Genomic DNA, 13077 nt, shown 5'->3' on the forward strand with positions numbered 1-13077 from the left:
ACTCGTAAAGCAAACACACCAGAATCCATCTGAACTTCAAACTAGGCTGCAACTCATTGTTCAACATCATTCTCAGGAACTTGCAGTGCAGTGGTACAGCACAGGATGCAGGGTGGGGATTTTCTAAAGTGGCTACCACAAAAGCCCGGAGGCCATGATTACAATAAAAGCCTATTTCATGCTCTCCATGGCCTTATTCCAGGCCTCCGGTTCACCAAAAGTATCTAAGAGCTCCTGGATGTGCACAGGGGCCAGCTTCAAGAACTGGAGAACTAAATACTATGACACTGCTTTTTTAATTTTGCAGTTTTTTTTTTGCACCTGTAATATTTTTTTAAACCGATATTTAATCCAGGGATGTATCAGCTAATTTTCCACGATGCCTTTCAAAGCCCAATCACCTCTGGTTAGTGCTACTGCAGCTTTTTGCGATCCATGTGGACAGTGTAGCGTAGTCAGAATCAGAATCAGAATCAGAGTCAGAATCAGAAAAGGGTTTATTGCCAGGTATGCTCAAACACATACTAGGAATTTGTTTTGGTATAGTAAGTGCAGACACATCTATTAAAAAAAGAATGAAAATACAAAATATACAAAATAAACATTATAAATATATGTACACAGTCTGTTTTTTGTTTGTTATTCCGGAAATGCAGTCTGATTGTTTTTCCTAAAAGTCCAAACTGTGCGTTAATGTAACGCATATAGTAGTTGCTCAAATGTCCCTGCCCACTTTCCTTCACACTGTGCAGGTGTACCAAAGCCAATCAGTCAAATAGCAGCTAAGGCAGCCAAAACACTGAACACTTGTGCGTGACAGGCAGAAGGCTAAGCTAATTTTTGGACGAGATGACCAGCCTTTGTCAGGTCAGGTTTGCAGACTGCTATCACACTGGAAGCCCACCTAGTATGTGCTACCTGGAAGCTCCACCAACGCACTCTCAAAGAGTCCTTAAAGAAGGCGTCTCACCCTTTGTAACTTTCACAAGTGATATTTGAAAAAGTACGTTTTTTCCTTAATTAAGGTGATTTATTGTTCCAAATCATGTCGCAAGTAGCAGGGGTGCAGCCAAGAATTCTTTGCCTCATGAAAAATGGCCGAAAACGAAAATGACCAATAGCACTCATCATAAAGAAATCAAAAATTGTACGGTTAACTCAGGTGATCACTATAATTTGTATCAGAATCGACACCTGATCATAGGCAATGTTTCCAAGCTATGTACAGTATTTGGTGGAAGAAGTGGTTAGGGCGCAGGCCACACGGCTAGGAGACCCGGGTTCAATTCCCGGGCATCTGTGGAGTTTCTCCCCGTACATGTATTGATTTTCTCCGGGTACTCCGGTTTCCTCCCACATTCCAAAAACATGCTAGGTTAATTGGCGACTCCAAATTATCCATAGATATGAATGTGAGTGTGAATGGTTGTTTGTCTATATGTGCCCTGTGATTCATTGGCAACCAGTCTGACCGAAGACAGCTGGGCTGGGATAGGCTCCAGCATGGATAGACTCCAGCATGCCCGCGACCCTCGTGAGGAAAAGCGGTAGAAAATGAATGAATGAATGTCCCAGCCCTTAGCTACCGTAATAATTGAAGCCCAATTGGTAAAAAAAAAAAATCACATCACAATACAATGCAATACAGTGCATTTATGCTATTGAAAATACATTGCTACTGACCTAAAGCAACCACATTAGAAACACATCATCAATCAACAACACAAATAATGAGTGATGCTGACTGACAGCCCAGCATGAAGCTACAAGGTGAGGTCAGGAAGACATGTATTTAATTTCATTTGCATATCAAGCTCCCCAAGATGGAGAACGGGATTATATTGTCATTTCCTGTCTGTGTGTGTGTGTGTGAGTGTATGATCGGGAAGGACAGAATATCTTCCATCGAACTGCTATGATGTTTGACCTTTCATTTACTGCTCCTGACCGCAGAGGTTAATAATGCTACTGAAACTAATCAGTGCCGACCACACGCACACACACACACACACACACACACACACACACACACACACACACACAGACACACACAGACACACAAATACATCCAAAGAGACACACATACATATGCAGGCAATCCACAAACTTGTACTTAAGTGGCCTAAATAAGATGCCATTCGACACCAGATATTTGTATTCATTAGCTAAAAGGACAAGCACACACACACACACACGGAAAAATATCCTCTCAAAAACAGACCTGCATACTCACACAGCTGTAATGAACACATGTATCACATCTGGAGACCACCATTACAAATCATTTACTTTCTATCGCAAATGTTATCAGTGCAGGAAATGAATTCCTGTGACGTTTAATAAGCATGAAGAACTTCATTTCAAATGAGAAACTGCAGTGGAAATTGGGAGGTTGGAGTTTAAAGAACAAAATGTTTTGGGGTTATTTGAGGGGGGGGAGTTGATGACCTGCAGGGTTCGAGTGATGAAGAACAGTGGGGGGGGTTCCGCTAAAGAGGCTGCAGGTTGAGTGTGTGTGTTGTGGATTTATTTATTGTGCTTCTTCAAGAAGAGATGTGCCAAATACTATATGTGTACATATGTGAGATGTGTTTTGGCCTGTAGGTATTCTGTCCTGATACACATTATGAATTAACCACAAATATAAAAATGGGTTTAGAGCAGGTGTGTCAACAATCAATGGCAAATGCATTCATATTTCATGTGTAGTTTGCATGTTCTTGCCATGTGTGTGGGGGTTTTCTCCGAGTACTCACATAGTCCTAAAACATGTTATTTTAATTAGTGACTCCAAATTGTCCATAGGTATGTCAGTGTGAATGGTTGTTTGTCTATATGTGTCCTGTGATTGGCTGGCGACCAGTCCAGGGTGTACCCCGCCTCTCACCCAAAGACAGCTGGGATAGGCTCCAGCAGACCTGCGACCCTAGTGAGGATAAGCGGCATAGAAAAAGAATGGAGGGATGGCAACTGAGACACAGGTTGAATTAAATCAAGTGATTAATTCTATGTGATAAGTGCAGTCCAGTGGTTAGCGCATAGACCTCACAGCTAGGAGACCAGGGTTCAATTCCCACCCTCGGCCATCTCTGTGTGGAGTTTGCATGTTCTCCCCGTGCATGTGTGGATTTTCTCCGGGTACTCCGGTTTTCCTCCCACAAAACCTCCCACAATTTGGCCACTCCAAATTGTGAGTGTGAGTGTGAATGGTTGTTTGTCTATATGTGCCCTGTGATTGGCTGGCGACCAGTCCAGGGTGTACCCCGCCTCTCGCCCGAAGACAGCTGGGATAGGCTCCAGCACCCACGCGAGCCTCGCATGAATGAATGAAAACATGGCTTGCACTTTAATTTGATACCCCAGTCACGTCTCTACCACAAATATTAAAGAGGTTGGAGCAAATTTCATACAGGAAAATAGTGCCTTTACTTCCCATTGCTTTAACACTGAGTTAAGACAAAAGCTGTGAGCCACAGACCTTAGCAAGTACAATCATACTGCAAAATATATAATAACTTAGGCTGTGACATTTGTTTTAAAAGTCAACAGAGTACTCATTTGCATTTGTTTATATTCAAAAAGTCCAGGGAAGAAAATCAAGTGTCAGAACTTGTGTAGGCCTCAAACTGGCAGTTGCAGCAGTGTACGCTGTAATCATTTCCACGCCACACAACAAATTGCATATACGCAGTCATTCTGGTGTAAAATATTTTGATTGGGAAAACAAACTTTCTAGGAGGATGTAAAGGTGTATTTTTGCCAAAAAGCTTAGAAAAATAGCTGGTTTAAGATAGATTAGATAGCTAGCTAGATACACAGATAGATATATTATTCATCTCCAAGAGAAATTCACATTTCCAGCAACTCCAGCAAAAGTGTCATAATAAACTTAATCACTTCAAAATAAAACAAACAAGGCAAGATATAAGAGATAAGAAAATTGGTATGAACCAGGAAATGAAAGAAGGAACAATGAAGGGGGAAGGTAATAAAGGTGACGCACACATGGGAGAGGGGAGAAAGATGATAAATTGAAGGTCTAATAGGTAGAGTGCAGGAGAGAAGCAAAAATAAACAACTCCAACGACTCCAACAAAGATAACAAACAACATAAAAAGGATATACAGTGTACAATTTCAACTCCGATAGAAGTTATCAGAAGTTAGCAGCATGGGAGGTGGAAGCCGTTAGCGTTAGCATACAAGGTAAGTGTCTCTTCATCTATTCAGGAGGTTTCCAATTCCAAAAAGCTTCTTTTCAGACCATGAACACACACACACACACACACACACACACACACAAACTCACAAACACACTTTGTCATTCTTAATAACTTTTCCCTGCTTGTCAGCCATTTTGGCATATCTTGTTGGTGTCCATATAGTCACTTGTCAGTTCACACAAAGGCCTTTTCTGCAGATGCAGGTATACAATATTATAGTGTTACAGAAATCAGTAACACCAAACAAAAGAAAATACAACACTAGGCCATGTCTATATGAATAAAATATGGGGTGGATTCAAGAGCCATATCACTAAAATTGTCTTTTGAATTTTTTTGTTCCTAGGATCTGTACAGCTGAAGCAACACCACAAAGTAAGTAATCATGTGACCTCTATGTGACTGTGGACTATGTGGTCAATCAATGACTGCATTGTTTATTAAAGAAAAGGCTGACATTCACATTCTCCTGTAAACATGAAACAATGAAACCATCCTGCTTCATAACCTTTTCTGCAGTCGGTTGCCATCGCTGCTTTGGCCTTGTGCGAATACTGGGGATCTTTATTAGGACAATAAAGGGATATTGGTCTTTTAATGTGTCTGTCTGGACATGCAAAAAACAGAAATGTGGTCCACAGGTGCTGGTTGGCACATAAACACAACATTAAATCAAATATATGAAAAGAGAGGCGTGGCGGTGCACCAATCTATAAACCCCTGAGTTCCATGTAGTAACATGTCATATTTAGGACACAGAAATATGTCGCACAGAAAGATTTTGTAATCTTAATTTTTTTTTTCAAACAGCGTGTGTAACACAGCAGATGAAACTAAGTTTCCCTCCCCTTGAAGTTCAATACCGAGCTGTCATGTCAAATGCTCTCGCTCACAGCATCTTGTTGAGGTCATGATGTGCGCCTTACGGCAACAATCTACAAGTGTCCTTCCCTTTCCTTCCTCTCTTCATTTGCTCGCCTTGTCACTAGTTATCAGCCTTCACGTCCAGCCATGGTGTTTTTTCTGCTGGGAGCTGTCACACACATGTGTCATGTCCATGTGAGGCTTTACACGCTGGCTGACAAATGTGCCACTTCATCCTGGTCCCAAATACAGTTCCATCCTTCGATTTTGGGGGGGTTAGAGCTTGTTATTTTCAGAAGATTGCCTAACGACCAGATTGTTTCTTATAACAGTAACCCTAAAATTGGAATTTATAAAGTTCAAGTGGTTATACTTGGCAACATTGAACCAAAAAGTGGAAAAACGCCCCAAAAGTTACACAAACTCTCTGGATTTTTTGCTACATCATCACAAAGAAGTACGAATCTAGCGTTGTCATATGTGTGGCCACTTGTTATCAAAGTTAAAGTACAATGTTTGTATGTTTTAGTACGATAATGCAGTTTTTTACACTTGTGTGACAATTAACAATGTCAAACAGTGTGGTGGATGAGGTGCCTGTTGTGGACTGAACAAAAACATAAGAAAAAACAATAATTGATGTAGTCCAGCCTGATGTGGGGAGAGGAATAGTAAAAAAAAAATAAAGATAATTATTCAAAAATATAAAGGAGGGGAAGGGGGGCAAGATTATATATCTTTTTTCATGGGACCCAGAATTCCTGGCAGCACCCGCTTGTGTGCATAAGACAGCTGTTTCTTGCTCACGCATGCACACACACACACACACACAGACACACAACTCTTTTGCCAGGACATAACAAAGTCAATATGGGCACCATAAAATCAAGAACATGACCCTAAAAGTACATTAAAGGATTACCTTGTCTCTTCCATGTCATTCCCACCATTGTCACATGTCACACTGATGTATAGTATAAGTGCTTGAATAATATCAGTGCAATGCAAGCTACATCAGGGGTTCCTGACCAGTACGTACAGTATGCATACACTCACTAAGTATGCTACTCTGCCTACAGCTGCTCAGCCATAGAAGTCTTTCTATTCAGTAGGAATGAACATCAAACCAAGTAAAAAACACAAGTCACCATGCCACCGCAAGCTCTCTGCCACCAGCCGCACTTCACACACCCAAATGTCTGCCTGATCAAAGGCATGTATCTGAAAAGAAGTTTTGGATGCGGAAACAAGCAGCTGGCGCTCTGCGTGTGTGTCAGAGTCAGCCATGTAGCTGCGGGACTCTCTGCGTTGTAACTTCATACCCTCCCAACAAGGGGAAATCCTGTGAGCCATCAACCAAATATTCTGATATCACTTCCTTGCCAAAGGTTTGGATTGGTATATTAAAAAGCAAGCCTGGGTGTAATTACCAGTACACACAGTTGATGATGGCTATGGAATACCCCCTTTTTTTTGTTGTTTGTACACTCAATTGATGGCAAGTGGTTCATCCAAACACCCTATTCACTGAGTCAGAAACATGCTGAAGACTCACAAAAATCACCAAGAGAGACATTCTAGGGCAGGGGTCTCAAACTCAATTTACTTGGGGGCCACTGGAGCTCGGGTCTGGGTGAGACTGGGCCGCATCAGGTTTTCCAAAAAAAACCCCCCCAAAAAAACGCATTTATTAAAAACAAAAAAATTTAAAAAACTTCGCCTTGGTTCCAATTTTCTACAAGAAAAGCTCTGATAAAACATTTCACTGTTCTCAAATATATTACTTTTTATTTTTCTACACAAAATAAGATGAAAAATAAATAAACAAATCAAGAATAAAGAAAATCAATCAATCAGTAATACATAAATAAATAAATATAATAATAATAATAAAACGGCAAATAATAAAAACTTAAGAAACCACATATAGTTGGCGGGTAGACAAATTATTTTTTTCAGATTAAAATTAACAAAGCATTATTAGAGCCCTGTAGACATGACAAAACACGACTATAGTCACATTTATACTCTTTTTATTTACAACATATTGCGCAACTGCAGGGTCTTGAGACACATGCTAACTAGAGAGCTAGCGACCTAAACGGTAGCCTTCAAGTTATTTCCTTTATACTTAAATAGCCCAAAAACTTACCACTTCCACACGGATAGGGATGATAACTATTAACAGTTATTTAACCTTTAACATGAACATTAATCAAACGTAATAATTTTTTTTGGGTACATGATACCATACAGCATCCATATCAAACTTGCGTGGGCCGCACTAACATTAAAGTTTCATATCAGGGCGGGGGCCTCAAACTAGTGTCCTGCGGGCCACATTTGGCCCGCGGGCCGCATGTTTGAGACCCTGCTTTAAAGTCTTGTCTTAAAACCCACTTTTATTCTCTGGTAATTGGTAAAGTTAGCTTCAAAGCCCTGGCAGATGGTTTAGAAGTTTCACCGATGATTTTTTTGAAGTTGTGGTGGTGGGCTGGCTCCGCCGTGCAACACATTTTAAAATTATTAAATATTAAAATTTACTGTCTGTAATTAGGCCAACATTAGGCCCGTTTTCACAGGCTTTAACAATTACATGTAGCAGAACCCTGAGCACTGTCGTCACAGAGTAGCAGCAATGTAGGTGGAAGTAATATTCAAGATGTCCTTTTACCAAGGGGACGCCATCCTGACGTATGATGATGTAGGCTTCTATGTATGACGCAGAGGTCATAGCTAAGTCAGTGCTAAGTGTGCCAAAGGTTATGATAAGGGATAAGCTGAAGACCAGAAGCAAAAGATACAGATACTGCCAAGTACAGTAATCTGCTCTGGTCATATCAAACATGTGTTAAGAGGGGACTTTATGTAACTACATCTAAAAGTTGAGCTACAAGATAAGAGCAAAAACAGTACAGCCAACAGCCAACAACCTACAAAAGCCCGCCTATAACAAAAAATCATTCATTCAACACAGGCAGTAAGTAATTAAGGCTTTAAAAGCAAGGATTTTCCGAGATTGGGCTTCAAAACCCTTTTGATTTTCAACATAATTTTCTAGATCATCATTGGAGGGAATGGCTTATAGCTGTTAGCTGTTTAGCATATTTTTACAAAGTGACGCATTGCATTGACGCATCACATTCTTGCATTTGACCATTGCTACAGTTTCAGAACGTGTGAGATATTTGGGACTGGATTCTGGAAGCATGGACATACAATACATTGGTCTGCCAAATTTTCTCTTTCAACCTTCACGTACATACATACGTATTATTTCAATATACATCATATGTGAATAGTATTTTGGAACGTTTTGTCAAAATGTAAAATTTCTTGTCTGATATCCAGCTAAAAGATTCTCCAACCAAAAATTCCCTTTTACCTCAATATTTAGCCATGCTATGATTCATTTTGGGCTTATAAAGGGTGACGTTATTTTTGACCAACCCTTGTGCCAGAGGTAACACTGATGTACATACTATTATTAACATCTCCCAAGATGTCCAACACTGCAGCCTCACCTCATCAGCCGACCTGCACTAAAGGGTGGGACTGCATGACTAGACTGGAGGATGGGTGTGGGTGGTATATGCATGAAGTGTCTAGTAGTGGAGGTTTCCTTTCATGTTGTGGATGGAAGTGTTTTTGTGGAGGTTATGGAAGACTCCTGCTAGGTGTGGACATTATGAGAATATTATGACAAATGTGGTCAGCACACAGTAAGAAAATGTGCTGCAACACTTGGCCGGTGGCGCCATATCATCACATTGGGCTTCTACAGAAAGTACATGTGGATATGTGCTATGCATGTCTTAACCCTTTGATATTGGAATGTGTTCTCCTGGATTAGGTAAGGGTTTTAATAAGGATGTCCCGATACATTCAGTTCACCAAACAGTAGGATACACGGGTAGATGAGACGAGACAAGATATTAACGTTACATTTCAGAAAAGGGTGGCACGGTGGTCAACAGACCTCACAGCTAGGAGACCAGGGTTCAATTCCACCCTCAGCCATCTCTGTGTGGAGTTTGCATGTTCTCCCCGTGCATATGTGGGTTTTCTCCGGGTACTCCGGTTTCCTCCCACATTCCAAAAACATGCTAGGTTAATTGGCGACTCCAAATTGTCCATACTTATGAATCTGAGTGTGAATGGTTGTTTGTCTATATGTGCCCTGTGATTGGCTGGCGACCAGTCCAGGGTGTACCCCGCCTCTCGCCCGAAGACAGCTGGGATAGGCTCCAGCACCTCCGCGACCCTCGTGAGGAAAAAGCGGTAGAAAATGAATGAATGAATTTCAGAAAAGTATAATGAAAAAAAAATATTTATAGAAAAATACAATATTGTAATCTACGAATATAATTTTTAAGTACTTTAGACTCTTCTATGCTTTTTGTCTATGCTACCGACCCTGCCTCCACCCACCATTACAAAGGCTCACTCTTTTCATGCCGTTATTTTATGGTGCTGAAAGCAATACACAGAGTGAATCCTCTCCCTACCAGGCGCACACACATGGCAATCTATATATGAAGCTGTCAAAATTATGGTTCATTTTCATTATAGTCCCAGGCCGAGTGCCCACAAGGATGCAGAGATAATAGTGCAAACAGTCTTTAATTCAGGCAGTGTCAGCACAAGAACACAAAACAACGATGCCAAGAAAACAAAATGGGCATTGCATAAAAAGAAGCAACAAAGAAGGCATAAGCAACACAAAAAAATGGTCAGGCGGAGCTACTAAGCGTACTGCATTGGAACCAGGGGAGACTGAATGGCACAGGAGATGACCAACAGCAGAGGAATTACAAATAGGGCATTACAGAGTGTCAAAACCAAAGGGGATCCAAACTTAACCTTATGAATTGTAAAGGGAAAAAAGCCCTTGGGATAATGCAGGGGTTATGGATATGGGGCACTTGAAAACATATGTGAATAACAATAAAAAAAATATTGTATATATACATAGAGTCCAAACTGGGACCTGCAGTTTCAATGCAGCCGACAAATATATGCGCATTTAAAGCTATCTGCAAATGTAGCCTCAAGTTGGAATCAAAGTGATTCAATTAACACTGCAAAGCAACACTTTACACCTCTGAGTTGCCCACTGGGCAACACATACAGTAGACACACACAAACAACCTAAATCATACCCCAATTGTACCACCAGTTGTGTGTATGCGTGCGTGCTTATGTCTGCAGAGCATTTTCAGCTTGATGTCACTGAAGCAAGCCTATGCACTGTGACAGATGACACAGTCAGACGTGTGTCCCTCAGTGCGGGTATTATGGCAGAATGGGGAACTGTCAAGATGGCTTTTTGTAAGCATGGAGCCAGAAGGGACAGAGAGGAAAGTGACATCGGGGAACCAGCTCCATGACTGGGATGCAGTTCAACTCAATATGATAATCATGAAGTACTTAGTGTACAGGTTTACACATTCCTTATTCTTACTTATTTTTGATGTTTTGTTCTAGATGCATAGGCAGGAGGCAGATGGAATAAAAATGAAATGTATTCAGTCAAAGAGAAGACGATGGTGGCAAAAGTGTGTTACAAAGGTGAGTTACAAGAATAGGGATGTCTCATGATTGGAGGCTGGAAAACACCAGGGTGCACCTTGAGTCCATTTAAGTCCAAAAGTTCCAGCTCTAGAACAGGGGTCTCAAACTCAATTTACTTGGGGGCCACTGGAGCTAGGGTCTGGGCGAGACTGGGCCGCATCAGGTTTTCCAAAAAAAAAACAAAAAAACGCATTTATTAAAAACAGAAAAATGAATAAACTTTGCTTTGGTTTCGATTTTCTACAAGAAAAGCTCTGATAAAACATTCCACTGTTCTCAAATATCTTACTTTTTATTTTTCTACACAAAATAAGATGAAAAATAAACAAATCAAGAATAAAGAAAATAAATCAATCAGTAATGAATAAATAAATAAATATAATAATAATAATAAAATGGCAAATAATAAAAACTTAAGAAACCACATATAGTTGGTGGGTAGACAAATAATTTTTTTCAGATTAAAATTAACAAAGCATTATTAGAGCCCTGTAGCCATGACAAAACACGACTATAGTCACATTTATACTCTTTTTATTTACAACATATTGCGCAACTGCAGGGTCTTGTGACACATGCTAACTCGCAAACTAGAGAGCTAGCGACCTACACGGTAGCCTTCAAGTTATTTCCTTTAAACTTATATAGCCAAAAACTTACCACTTCCACACGGAAAGGGAGGATAACTATTGACAGTTATGTAACCTTTAACATGAACATTAATCAAACGTAATAATTTTTTCTGGGTAAACAAACAACAGACTTTTTATGGCAAAGATATTTTTCAGAAAGATACAAGCCCCCATATTTGGAAAGACCAGTGCAACTCCTATTATTGGACATTACAATTTGTCAAGTTCCCAACATCATATAGTGTGCTGTAGTTGAGGTCCTTGGGTGCAATTTTCCTCCAATTTCTTATGAGAACACACTGCCACAGTTTTATAGCCATCATCACATATCCATCAATGGTGGTAAGCGAAAGGAATTTATTATGTCAGGAAAAAGAGCGGTGTGTCCTGGAAGTTCCTAAAGGGAAGGTGTGTTTCCCTTAAGTTCCGTGGAAGTACATAAGTGTGGAAAGACGAGCTGTGTTTAACATGCGATGGCCAAGGTCGAAGGAACCGTGTGTTCTCAGCAGATGTGTTCATTGTTTTTTTTTTGTGTGACAGATGGCAACAAGGCTACAGTGGGGAAACTGCTACGCTAATGCTACATGACAAGGTTATATAGAGTTGACCTGATCTCTAACTTTCTCTCCTTTTTTCACATCATTTCTTTGTCTCTCACTGAGCTCGGTTGACAGCGGTTGTTGAGGGGAAAATCCTGGCGGCGTTATTTTTCTGTGTCACTTTGAAGTGTCGTCATTTAGCCTCAGACGCTTGTGCCAATTGTCATCAACCTTGATACTTTTACCAAATGTTTTTATTTGGGGAATCTTTGCACTGGCGTATATATATATATACATATATATACACACTGTGATAGATTTTGATTTGAAACGATCTAGTCAGAGCACACACAGTTATTAGGTTTGTGATGGGAGATGTGGGTTTTGGGCTGCGGTGAGATTTGTCACATGTTGTTCGGGTCAAAGAAACTCTGGAGCGATTACTCTGCTGGTGTGGTTAGGCAACTGCATGGAAAGAAAGGCACAGACCAGCTTAACATGACAGCAAACAATAGAGGAATATATAACAGTAAAGGTAAGTATGTGTACATAGGATGTGTGGTGCTTGTTTAAAATTACTGTATTTATTAGTGAAAATGTGACTCAGTATGTAAAATGTATTCAACATACCAAACGCTCTGTTTGCAGCATTTGATCACATACGTCATAAGTGTCAAACTCAGGCCGAGGGGCCAAATCCGGCCTGCGAAAATAGCATTGAGTCGGCTCGCCTCCCGTAAGTGAACTACTCCTATGACATTTTGATTTTATAAGTGGAAACAATATTGTATATAGCACAAAATTCACAACCATTCTTAATAAGTGCCAGATTCAGACCATAAGTCTAAATAATTTAACTGTACATGACTAAAAATGGCAGCACTTTAACTATTACACACTGTCTGTACAAATTAACACCTTAAAAAGACATACGACAGTCAAAAGTGATCACTTTGACTCTTATGAGGAATCTTCCCTGTTACTCATCTTGCATACTGTGATGTTTTGTATATAATCTAAAAAGACTGCAGCTTTTGCCGGACATTGAGAGAATGATGAAGAGGTGGTTGATCAACAATAACTTTATTGAAACCAACAACTATGCCAAAACAACCACAGTCATATATCCACGGATTATCAGAAAGTCAATTTAAATTTTTAAGCAGGAATGAATGGACACAAAACAATGCCCATTTCCCCTACCCCCATGTAAAAAATGTCCATGTGGTCAGGGATTAATGTTCAG

General features: G+C 40.2%; 1 long non-coding RNA gene across 1 annotated transcript in view; it reads left to right on the forward strand.

Moving 5' to 3' along the window:
- The first annotated feature begins 3585 nt into the window (after nt 1-3585).
- Nucleotides 3586-13077, forward strand: part of LOC131129606 (uncharacterized) — a 38265-nt gene continuing 28773 nt past the window's right edge. The window contains exons 1-2 of the long non-coding RNA XR_009129855.1: nt 3586-4205; nt 4569-4597. This is a non-coding gene — a long non-coding RNA (uncharacterized LOC131129606). The remainder of the gene's footprint in view (nt 4206-4568; nt 4598-13077) is intronic.

The sequence above is a fragment of the Doryrhamphus excisus genome, chromosome 1 (assembly GCF_030265055.1).
Source record: "Doryrhamphus excisus isolate RoL2022-K1 chromosome 1, RoL_Dexc_1.0, whole genome shotgun sequence".
Lineage (NCBI taxonomy): Eukaryota > Metazoa > Chordata > Actinopteri > Syngnathiformes > Syngnathidae > Doryrhamphus > Doryrhamphus excisus.